This window comes from Podarcis filfolensis, assembly GCF_964270895.1.
Source record: "Podarcis filfolensis genome assembly, chromosome: 16".
Classification (NCBI taxonomy): Eukaryota; Metazoa; Chordata; class Lepidosauria; order Squamata; family Lacertidae; genus Podarcis; species Podarcis filfolensis.
In genome coordinates, this window is record NC_139620.1 from 38,005,721 (window position 1) to 38,018,266 (window position 12,546).

Here is a 12,546-nt window from a genome sequence, read left to right on the forward strand (position 1 = left end):
TTCAAAAGCTTTTAAGTGAGTGCTGTAGGCTTTTCTTTGGTGTTCTTCCATTTTCAGGTAGATGCAACAATGCTCAGGGCTTTTAGGCTGTGACTTCAAATGTTTCTCTAGGTCTTTATCTTGCCCGTCTTTGCAAGTCGCTTAGGGTGCTCAACGTGGTCCCCCAAGCTACCTGTTTTCTCGTCACCTTTGAGGTGGGTTAAGCTGAGAGGTGTTGATTGGCTGAAGGTTGCCCAGTGAGTTTCATGGCTGAGTGAGGATTTTAACCTGGGCCTTCCTGGGAACTGACACCTGAAGCCAGTTTGATGTCATGGAGATGATGATTCCTTGGCAGGGCAAAATGTCACGTCACAGAGCCAGACAGGGATGATAAGAGTCAAAATGCCCTCTTCTGGAAAAGGTCCATGGGGTTGGATCCAGACTTTGCTTTCCATGGCTGGACCTAACCCTTCAGAAAAGTGTAGGAGTGGCACTGGGGACTGCGGGAAGGTGGAATTTGCAAAAGTCACTTCCACCCATCTGTCAGCGGTAGTGTCCCATGAGCTGAGAAATCATCCTATATTCTAATTCTAAGTTGCTAGCATGGCAGCCCTGTTAGCAGATTCATAGCAACCCCAAAGTTTGCAGAAGTACCAAAATATTTAGGGGAAACTAAGGGGAGGTGGGAACTCCCCCCAGTGGCGTAGCGTGGGGGGTGCAGGGGGGGCCGGCCGCACTGGGCGCAACATCTGGGGGGGGGCTCGCTCGCACTCGCAGCTCTCTGCCCCTACCTGGCTCACTCACTCACTCTCACTGCAGTGCTGGCTGTGCGAATCCGATCCGAGCCGCTGGGTCGCCGCCCACTATGGAGGGGGTGGGTGCCAGGCGTGCGGTGCGGAGAGAGAGCGAGGGACTATCTGGGGGAGGGACAGTGCAGCGGCCGCCCAGCGCAGTGCTGAGCGCGGGAGAGAACCACACCAGACCAGCCCAGGCAGCAGCAAGAAGAAGCTGGCAGCGGCGGCAGGTTAGGGGTTAGGGGGCGCAAATTACTTGCCTTGCCCTGGGTGCTGACAAACCCACGCTATGCCGCTGACTCCCCCTCCAAAGTAGCCCACAGCAAATTGAGTATGCTCAGTGTCCAACCTCAGAATATTGGTTGCCTTTTTTTTTGCTGGGAGTGGGAGTGGAATGAAGTATCGGGAACCCTCAATAGGGCTGCCCTGCATGGCAACATTTTGTTGCAGCTTCAACTTGCTATAGCCATATAATGTTCTCTGGCTGGACAGCTTGTCCCAGCTGTTAAATATTGTCTGTGCATGTATATAACATATACTTTAGCTACTGAAAGTTGAACACAATTAATGGCTTTACTAAAAATGGTCATTTGTTACGAGCGCAACGTTACTTGCATGTGTGCGTAACAACATTAATTATGGATCTAAAAGTACACAGAGATTGTACTTTTTACACTACCTGCCAACGAAGGCTACTGTTATGTGCAACTCCTGAAGTCATTCCAGTCCACAAAAGCTTAGGACTTCAGGTGCTGCAGGAGTCTATATGTCTTCTTTTTATAGCTGGGTGCTGTTATTCTCACATCTTGCTTGCAGCCTTTCTTAGGCCATAGGTGCCAACTCTATGGTGCTGAGGACAGCTCAGCCCCCCCCCCCGTATGCGGGGATGGGGCTGAGCCCCTCCGATCTTAAAGGACAAGGACACACCGGGTCTCCCCCACTGGGCCTCCCTGCGGTGGCAGAGGGCCTCGTCAGGCCTACCCACTGTGGCAGCCTTGTGGCCTCCTCCCGATATATGTGACATCACACATGTGTGTTGCACGTGTGATGTCATGCACATGTGACAAGCCAATACACCCCCCCAATGTCAAGTGGAACTTGGCACCTCGGCCTTAGGTACCTGGTTGGCCACTGAGAGAACAGGATGCTGGACTACATTAGGGTTGCCATATTTCAAAAAGTGAAAACCGTTGGCCAATGTTGTTGAGCTCTCTCTCTCTTTCTATTGCAAAAAAATAAAAATATAAAATAGAGACCTCTGCCCTCAAGGACCTTACAGCCTAAAATCCAAAACAGGTGAGACCACACAGAGGAAGTTCAGGAAGGTGGAGGAGGCAGAGTGAAGGGGTGGAGAAAATAAATATTTTCATTTATTTCAGTGGCATGTACCTACAGTAGGCCTCATCTGCACTCTAAAGCAGTGTCATACCACTTTAAATGGCCAAACATCTTCACCTCAATGTATGTGAGTCAGCTGGCTGATCCTGAGGTCAAGGCCGTTAATTTTCCAGAACCAGTATACTTCTTTCATCTCAAATGTGAGTTGCTGATAGGCACATGCCAAGCTTCACCCCGGCATAATTTATTTCAGGTGCGTAATGTAATCGTTCTCTATTTTCAGGCCTTTTCTTCTTCTCCTTTCCATGAACAGGATTCCAGATCCTTAAGCTTGAACATGGGGGGGATCTGCCAGCCCAGCACAAACACTTTATTCATTTTAGGCAATGCAGCGGCTGGAGCGTGTTCCGCGGTTGTTTTTGATTTTTCAAAGTGTATTATTTTTAAATGTAGTTGTTTTGCTTTGTGGAGCCGTCGCATACTGTAGGCGTAGTTCTTAAAAATAGCAGCAGCGCCATGCTCTCTGCTGCAAGTCGTGTAGCCTGGCTTTAAGAGAGCTTTGTTCCCAGTTCCTTAATGCCACACGTTCCTGTGCCTGAATCGTTCTTTTACTGCTTTGCTTACAGAGCCACTGCTTTTGTCCGAAAGGTTTTAGGGGGCTATGTCAACCCAATCCAGCTATGTCCTTTGTGTGAGTGCATGTTTACTTTAAAAGGTAACGTAACTGCTGATCTTCCTTTCCTTCTCAAGCTAGATGTAGATTGATTTCTTTTTTTTAAAGAAGTCTCTGATCAGTTAACTTTTCTGCAGCATTGCATTTCGAAGCTTATCTCTGCAACACTTCGGACTCAAAGCTTGTTTGTGAAAGGAAAAATTGAGTTTTTGGTTCTCCAGAATTCTAGACCAAATTACAGTGGTACCTCAGGTTACATACACTTCAGGTTACATGCGCTTCAGGTTACATACTCCTTTAACCCAGAAATAGTGCTTCAGGTTAAGAACTTTGCTTCAGGATGAGAACAGAAATCGTGCTCTGGCGGTGCGGCAGCAGCAGGAGGCCCATTAGCTAAAGTGGTGCTTCAGGTTAAGAACAGTTTCAGGTTAAGAACGGACCCCCGGGAACGAATTAAGTACTTAACCTGAGGTACCACTGTATACACAAATTGTGGATTTCACTTACCCTAGGGGTGGGGAACCTGGCACCCTCCAGATGTTGTCGAACGCCCAACCCCTGGTATGGCCAGTAGTTAGGGATTATGGTAGTCCAAAAACATCTGGATGTCCATAGGTTCTCTGCACCTGCTGTAAGGTGCCAGAAGACTTTGTTTTCTTGCAAAAGACTGACACGGCTACTCTTTTGAGCTCTCTAGAGTTGCTGCAGTGAGGAGTAGACTCCCTGAGGCAGGTCTTGCCCCAGGACCCTCCAAAATGTGGAACTGAAAGGGAGCAATGAGACTGAATCAACAGCCACAACCCTGGTGTTGTATTCCTTCTCCCAGCTACACGGGTGTCTGAGGAGAGAAGCCAATGTGCAGGGTCCGGCTTGCAGGCTTCCCACAGACATTTGGTTGGCCACTGTGAGAACAGGATGCTGGACTAGATGGGCCACTGGCCAGATCTTATACCTGATATACAAGATGGCAATCCTGTTCTGTCTCCTTGCACGTAGGGGCATACTTGGGCTGTTCAAATTAAAAATCAATAAAGGTACAAAAGGCAGACCTGACGCTAGGAGAGCTGGCGTTTATCACGCCATGATCAATTAGCACTGTCCTCCAGCTGCTTCTGAAGTCCCGTCTAGTCGACGGAGGTGTTGAGCTACATTTATTGGTTGCTGTTCCATGGAAGCATCAAAATGTTGTTTCCGAAGCGTTTATTTCTATGGCAGTGTGTTGAAGATAATACTTTCCACATCAGCTGCATGTCTGTAAAGAAGTCTGGGGCTGCACCCCCCCATACATTTAAAGCACACTCACCCCCAATAATATTGGGAACCGTAGTTTACCCCTAAGAGAGCTTCAATTTCCAGCTTAACAAACTATGTTTCCCTTAACAAACTATAGTTCCCAGTATTCTTTCTTTTTGGGAGTGCCCTTTAATTGTATGGTGTGTCTGCAGCCTGGGGCCTCTCCCAATTAAACGCATCAGGCTGCAGGGGAGGGGGAGGCCCCTGTCTGAGGCCCTGGAGAGCCACTCCCAGGCAGGCGGTCTGAACTGGTAGACGGCATTTTATTGCGCTCCTCATACAAGTGCCCATTGTATGCAAGGCAGTGACTGTGGGGTTGGGTGAATCTCTAAGTTGTGGTTTCTCATTTTTCTGTTTTCAGTTCAGTTCCCTACAATTCCAGATCAACTTGTGGATTTTGTTTAAAGTCATCAGGAAAACTCATCAAATATACATGTTTGTATGAAGTTTTACCTAATATACACATTTTTGCTGAACAGTTTCCCCTAACAATGCATTTTTATTGTTTTCACTAATGCAGTACATGTATATGCACACTTTACCCAAGGATCTGCATTTTTTTTACACATTACTTGACTGGAGAACTGTGTCATAAAATTAGAAGTGCAGATTTTGAGAGATGGCTGGGTTTCGATTCACATACTGTTTTGGAAAGTATGAATTAGGTTGCTTTTAAATGTGAACTGAATTGAACCTCCCCCATCCCTGCCTGGGGGTCCTGTCTGTTCCTTCTTTACCCAGCTGTGGCACAGATGTTGAATCTCTAAGTGCCCTGGATGATTTTGGGTGGATAATGAATTCAGTGGAAATTGAACTGGGGGTGGGTTACTGGAGTAGAATATTGATTTGGGGGAATTAATGGTATTAAACTTGCTTTAGAAGTGACTGGGAGTAATAGAAGGGGAATTGAAATGATTTTGAGTTGGATCTATTGGAAATTAATTCGGGGTAAATGAGTGAAAGAGAAACTGAATTGGGGAAGGGAGGCTCAAATTGGAGAAATTATCTGAGTGATTTGGATGAGTTTTATCATAGTTAATCTGTAATGTTTCCTTATTGCAGTAACTCTCAAAAGCTCTCAGCAAACGCCTCAAGCCCACACTTGTCAAAGAAAAAAGTACTACATCGTCTGCATATAATAAAATCTGCAGGGGTTTGTTTGACAGATTAGGGTAGTGTGTTTCACTGGTAGGCTTCCTGCCAAATAATTTATGTAAAAATTGAAGAGAGTAGGGGCAAGGACACATCACTGTTTCACTCCATTGAGAAGAGGGACAGAGTGGGATACATGGCCTTTTCTATTCCATTTCACCCGCAATCAAGTGATTGGATGAGAAATCATTTGGGTTGCCTTTTGACACATGTCTTACCCAACACCTATACATAGACACCTGTACGTATTAGCAAATTTTATGCAGATTTGACACTGCTTGCCTGCATGAGCTTAGAGAGTGTAACTAGCACATTCCTCAGCACTTCTGTGGTCTGCTTTTCATGAGAAGAAAATAAGAGGCCTGTTGGCTCAGGCCAGCATCCTCTTCTCACAGAGGCCAACCAGATGCTCACAGGGAACCCACAAGCAGGACCCAAGTGCAACAGCAGCACCCTCCTGCTAGGACTTGGAGATATATCAGTATATCATCCAAAACCAGTTTGAAGTCCATTTTGTGATATTGGTTTCATAATTTTGACCTGGCAATATATTGTGAATCATGATGTATGTGTGTGTGTTATGCAAAAATCACGATGTGGGGGAAACCGTGAAGCCAGCCAATGCCTCTACATAGCTCCATCCTTATTTCAAGCACCATGATATATTGGTATATTGTGATGTTTCGCTGGTGATATATCACGATGTTGAATACCAGGTATCACCCAGCCCTGCTCCCTACTTGTAATTCCCAAGTGGAGGAGGGTTGGTAGTGGTGAGCAAGCTCTCTTCAATCTGTTGTTGAATCATAGAATTATAGAATAGAGTTGGAGGGGTCCCCAGTGTCATTAATCCCCGCACCTTCAATGCTGGAGTCTCACCACTACTGAGCTTGTCAGCCTGTGATAAACTGAGGAACCTCATGGTACTCCAGAACACCATTTGAAAGTCTCTAGACTGCCGCCAAGTCTTGAGTAAAGGCTACTTCAGACAACTTATTTATTCAGCAGTCATCCTGATTTGCTTGTGCAGAGCTTACACGGTGGTTAGACTATGTTTAACTTTTACTGAGCATTAATTTTGTTTTGTTTATGGGGAGGTTATGTAACAATGAGAATCTCTTCTCATTTGCTTGCAATGTGTTTACACTTCCTGTTAATTCACCCTACAATTTTAAGTGCATTTATTAAAAAGTGAATTTGTTACACTAGGGCAACAGAGTACTTTAATCCACTTTTTTTAAAAAATCATTGATTCTCCACTTGCAAATGAAATAGATATCTTAAAAAAGGAAAGAGAAAGAACAATATCAACAGTAACAACAAATTGGAGTACAGAGCCATCACAAAAAGAAGTGAAAATATAACCTGAAACCACCCTGTTGTGGTTCCTTGCATGTATGGTAGTCAGATGGAAGTGTCATTCCACAGTGTTCCAACTGGCGGTTGCAAGCCATGCTCAATAGTTTGTGCATATTCCGTACAGGACATCATTTTGCATTAAAAATTGTGTTTTTCTTCCCAGAGTGGCGCTCCCACATCTCATGACTGCCACTCTTGGTTCCTCTACTCCTCAATTCACTTTGCATTTAAAAGTGAACCTACCTAATTCATATTTTCCGAAACAGTGTGTGAACTTAAACAGCCATCTTTCAAAATTCACAATCTTGTGAATTTTACAACAGAGTGCTCCCGTCAAGTTATGTGTTCATAACTTTTAAATAAAAAGCATAACCTATAATGAAGTGTGCATATAGATGCACATATTAGTGAATATGGCATGCAAAACGTGTTATATTAGGGAAAATCACTTTGCAAAAATGTGCATGTAAGCTAAAATTGCATACAAAATCGGTGTTTTAGGAGAAATTCACCCTAAAATGCTAATAAATGTTTTGAGGACTTAAAAAAATTATAATACTTCAAACTGATATGGAAACGTAGAAAACTGAATTTAAGATTGAGAAACGGAGAGAAACCAAAACTTCCAGATTCACCTATACCTGACTTTAATCCATTAACTCACTTCATTAGAATCTCTATTTCATTTCAAAATGGTAGAATTGGAGGTTGGCAGGAGACTTGGTCTGAGCCCGGCCTGGTTGAATGTTCTTAGCTGAATGTTCTTTCAGACTGGCTCTGAATAAACAAAGCAACGTTGTGTAAGGGTAATGGAACAGAAGTGCATCACTTCAGCGCAGGAATTTTTAGTGTACAGTTGAAAAGATTAAAACCTTTTCTGCAAGCTGTTGGTGAATCTAAAGAGCCAACAGAGATCTCTACAAATGTGAAGTGTCACCAGGCACAATCCACTGAGAACTTGAAGAGGAGCCACCGTGAAGTGGCTGAGCACATGCTCTGCATGCAGAATCCCTGGCGCCTTCAGATAGAACAGGGGAATTAATACCTTTGTCTGAAACCCTGGAGAGCTGTTTTGACGCTTGGTGTGGGGATGACTGAACTGGAGGGATCATTCATCTGACCTGGCATTGGGGAGCTTCCTGTGTTGCCTGGGTGCGCCACCGCGAAAGGAATGGAAGCACATAGCTGATTTCAGGAGAGGTAGGAAAGTGTTATTTTTATGGTTTGTGACAAAGGATCTGTAATCTGCTCTGGCTGTTAATATGCAATCGGGCACAGTTCAAGCTTTTGCTTTTAGACTTAAAGTGCTAGAAAAACTTGAGATCAGGGTATCTAAGGGGCTGCTTCGCCCACTGTATCCCAGCCTGGCAACTGCGCTCCTCAGATGGGGCATGGTGGAGAGTACCGTATGCTCCAGAGATGAGCTTAGCCTGTACTGAGAGTTCCTTCTCCAGCTTTCTGGAATCAGTTACCAGCCGAAATGAGACCAGGGCCCAGTGTGGTGATGTTTAGGCACCCACTGAATACATTGTTTAACTTAGGAAGGCTTTCCTTGCAGTGTAACCCAGTGATTTGTGGGTTACATTTATTTTATATCTGATGAAATTGCTTTGTTGTTTTTAGAATTTGTATGGCTGCCTTTTTGGTTTCTAGCATTTGTGGAACTGATTTTATTGTTCTTAGAGTTTCTGTTTGTGTGTTTTATTCTGTTTTTATTGTGTGCATTGCTTTGGTGGCTTTATGTTGTGAAGCAGACTATAAATTTGTGTACTGTTAATAATAATCAATAATAACAACAACTGCCACAACTTGAGAAGGAAAAGTGAGAAAATCTCTGAGGTGCACTGACAGTGGTTTATTGGCCAATGTGTTTCCAAGCCTTGCAACTTTTCTTTAGTGGCAAGGAATACAATCTCCAATGCTATCTCAACCTTTAAAATAAGTATGGGATCAGCATGGGGTGCCCTTGGTGAGTAGGACGCACCCCTCATGCCTCTACTAGCCCACCACTATATTATTATTTTTCTGATGTTCAAATCAGTGGCTGCTTCTGGAGAGTTCAATTTTAGTTTTTCACAATACCCCCTGACATAGTGTTACACAGGGACGCGGGTTGTGCTGTGGTCTAAACCACTAAGCCTCATGGGCTTGCATATCGGAAGGTCAGCGGTTCGAATATGCATGATGGGGTGAGCTCCCATTGCTCTGTCCCAGCTTCTGCCAACCTAGCAGTTCAAAAGCATGCCAGTGCAAGTAGATAAATGGGTGGCAGGAGGAAGGTAAGCGGTGTTTCCATACGCTCTGGCTTCCGTCATGGTGTTCTGTTGTGCCAGAAGCAGTTTAGCCACATGACCTGGAAAGCTGTCTGCAGACAAACACCGGCTCCCTCAGCCTGAAGTGAGATGAGCGCCGCAACCCCACAGTCACCTTTGACTGGACGTAACTGTCCAGGGGTCCTTTACCTTTTACCTTTACACCAGCGCATTATGTTAAATTTAAAATGGAGGCTTCACCAGATGCTAATCAGAGGACAGTTGGTAAAGACCATTGCTGCAACGGGGACATTTTCCCCATGGTGCTCTCAGCTCTTGAGTTGGTTTTTTTTTTTTTTTAAATATTTTTATTCAGCTCTTGAGTTGGTTTTTGCTTTGAAATAATCTATAAACCAAGGAAGGAGGAAGGGCCAGAGAAGATTCTTTTCACTTCTTCAAAATTTACGCTGAAATTTGATAGATTTCCCATCACTCACTCACTCACTCACTCACTCACTCACTCAAGGCCCTATTTACCCCTAACATGCCCTTCCTTCAAGTCACCTCCTACCTAGACATGACGCACACATCATGCTTAACGTAGGTTACTTTGGAGCAAGCTGCCATTGATCAATCATCACAATTTATAACACTCCCACTCTACCGCCATGCCTCTCTGGTTTGGAAAGTCCCATTCAAGGTAGGGCAGATTAGTTCTCCTGTAGCGCAAGAGTGGGTAACCTGTAGTCCTTCAAACTCTCTTGGGCTCCAGCTTCCATTCGACACAGCCAATGTGGCCAGTGGTGAGGAGTAATGGGCACTGTAGCCCACCACTAACTGGGGGGCCAACTGTTCCATATCCCCCACTATACCACATTTAAAACCCAGCCTTGCAAGTGAGTCCATAAACAGTGCTGACCTGGGGAGGGGCAAGAAAAAGAGCCCATTCTCTCCTAGTTTACCAAAGCACACATGCCTGGTTTCCTTTAGCTCGCCACAGGCGATTGGGAGGGCGGTTATTTACATGTCTGCTTTAACGGCACAGTAGTCAGCACTAATTTGTTAAATCCCTGCCAGGACTTGGTTCTTTTGGAGTAAAAAGTAATGAGGGGGGAGGGGGAAACACATTAAAGCACTTTCCCCCCCAGAGAAGCAGGAGGCAGAACATGTTGGGAAACAGGTGGAGTTTATCACAAATGAGATAAAATTGGCACATTAACGCAGAAATAATCAGAGGTGTAAATAAAAGGTCTTAAACAGGGGAGCAGACTGGGGAGGAGGACTGTTTGCTGAGATCTGGGACTTTCACTGCAGCGCTTGGTTATGCAATTTCTGTAGTACATAGAAGTTTGCTAGCTCTTTACTTGTTGAGTTCAGAATATATAATTTTTATTGCAGAAGAGCAAAGAAAACGGGTTAGCCTTCAAAAATTTCCAAAACCGATGAACTTTTCTGGACAACTTAAGTCTTATTGACGAGGCATGATGTGAAACAAGATGTCAGTGGTGTCCCTTGTGTCTAAACCAATTTTGTGTGGCCTTCTGTGCAACCCAGTATGTTCCTTTCTTGAGAAGGGAAGATAGAACCTTGCTGGTGTCCAACTCTCAACAGCCCCAGTCAGCATGGCCAGTAGTCAGGAATGATGAGATTTGTAATCCCAACACTGTGGCCTGTGACTAGTTTGACTTCATATTGATCAGCTAGTTACTACTGCTTTTGAATATAAAAACCCTCAAACTCTTAACTTCTAGTATATATTTTGGAAAGCTGTTGTCCTCTACGCATTTGGACACATCTTCAGATATTGAAACCCAATTTTTACATTTGGGTTGTTGAGATCAAGGAGCAGGCTTTCATCTGTGTTTGGATAAAATTGGGCACCATTTTGAATTAAGATGGTGGACAGAACCTTTCCAAACTTCACTGATTTTTTTTGGGGGGGGGGCATTTTTTATAATTCATGAGCAACAGCAGGCACTTTCCCACTAGTACTTGATACATGCATTTATCTGTCTGCAGTCCTGGAGTTCTCAAATAAAATGTTAATCAGTTTATTACTAAATTCTCCCAGCTACAGCCCTTCCCCAGACAAAACCTTTTTGTTTCTTTCTTCTCAAATTATACACCATATTGTTCAGTTCCCTCAGTGAGGTGTTATCAATATTTCCCCCCCTTTCTGGACTCCATCTGTGCTATCTGAGTGGCGTTGCTAACAGGAAAAACACCCTTGCACTGACTTTCACTTGCAAAATATGGTGCTCATGGGCGGGGTGGGGGGGGCAAGGACTATCTTTACCTGGTCTGTCCAAAGTCAGTTCTTGTTATTTAGACCCTGTAGTATTGAATCACTCTTTCACTTTCAAAACAATCTGAAACATTTAGCCAAAGGTATCAGACATGCATTGAACATAGTATTTGGACTTAGGCAAGCCAGACTCTTTCTGCCTCTGCTACCCCTCCCCATGTCACAACACCAGTCATTGGAAGCTAGAATGAATAATACTAGCGTATCTTGCCTTTTTCAGAAAAACCACACAGGCATCATGCATTCGCAATGTTTCAAACATTCTCTAAACAGCAATATACAGATACTGTCCGTTGTCAATAAATATTTCTCAAACAGAAATCAGCATTCAGTCCTTCCTCGTGAATTGTTTACATTGTGGTTTTTAAAAATCTTTCAATTTGCACATTTACTCAGAACTCATTTTAAATAAAGCAGCATTAAAATCCAATAAACAACAAGCAGGCATAGGTAAAAAAAAGAGGACCAAAGTGCATGGTCTTTCCATGTATGTTTTTTTAAACTTGGTTCTTTGTTCTCTTATATACCGTACAGAAAAAAAAAATAACCAATCAGAATTTGCACCACTGGTCTGAAATAACTGCAATGTGCCTGTGTGGATGAGCTTTCTACACCCCCCCCCCCTTCTAGAACAGGTGGTTCATCAATCTGCTGTAAACATAACTCCGTGTTTTTAAATTTCTGATTTCCTTTTTAATTCCTTCTTGTTGTTGTGTGTTTTTTTTAAAGATGAACTTCATATATTTATGCCTTCAATTCACTGGGCTCTTTGTTTGCCAGGGGACCATGCAATGATTTAGTTTTTGAAATTCCAGGAGAGTTTTTATCATGTGCTAGGCTAACAGTGCAATATATATGCATATAGGATTCAGGCTAAGGGCTCAAATTTTCCATAGTAAAATGGGAGTCCTCGCAGTATCAATCTATACCAGCTGTAAAAATGTTTTATTGTCAGCGAAACAGCTGGGAAAACCAGACACACACGCAGTCACTCCCGTGTTTATGGCCTCCATATTGATTTGTTTCTGAAATATGTCATATATGGCAATGGAAATGTTAGGGTTTGGTTTTTAATTTTTTTTAAGACTATCTTTTTATTTAAATTGAATTTTGCTACCTTAAATGCATCTCTCATGTATCAGTCTCATCTCTCATGTATCAGGCTGCATGCTACTGCTTTCAAATCCAGTTGCTAGGTGTCCTCCCAGACCAGTTTATATACATTCCACACAATCATATGGAAGGGCTGCTTGATGTTGCATGGGTGCAGGATCCCACCCTCATCGGGGACTGAGCCCATGTGCAAACCAGCTCTTACTGCAGGCTTGTACGAGTTGCATCTAGGTGATCAGTCAGAGAGGCTTCACAAAAATCAATCGTGAGTAGCCTGAGAGAGGGAGA

At 43.8% G+C, this 12,546-nt stretch overlaps 1 protein-coding gene and 1 long non-coding RNA gene across 9 annotated transcripts in view; one reads left to right on the plus strand and one right to left on the minus strand.

Moving 5' to 3' along the window:
- The window catches only part of LOC310751447, a 120,777-nt gene that overhangs the window by 60,978 nt on the left and 47,253 nt on the right, over positions 1-12,546 (minus strand). The window lies entirely within an intron of this gene.
- PITPNM2 (phosphatidylinositol transfer protein membrane associated 2) overlaps positions 1-12,546 on the plus strand; it is a 206,771-nt gene that overhangs the window by 19,104 nt on the left and 175,121 nt on the right. Inside the window, exon 1 of one of the 8 annotated variants that reach the window (XM_083589724.1) lies at positions 7,768-7,788. The exons of the other annotated variants lie outside the window; for them this stretch is intronic. The gene's annotated coding sequence lies outside the window, so the exon portion shown is untranslated. Of the gene's footprint in view, positions 1-7,767; positions 7,789-12,546 lie in introns of those variants that run through there. 8 annotated transcript variants of the gene reach the window in all.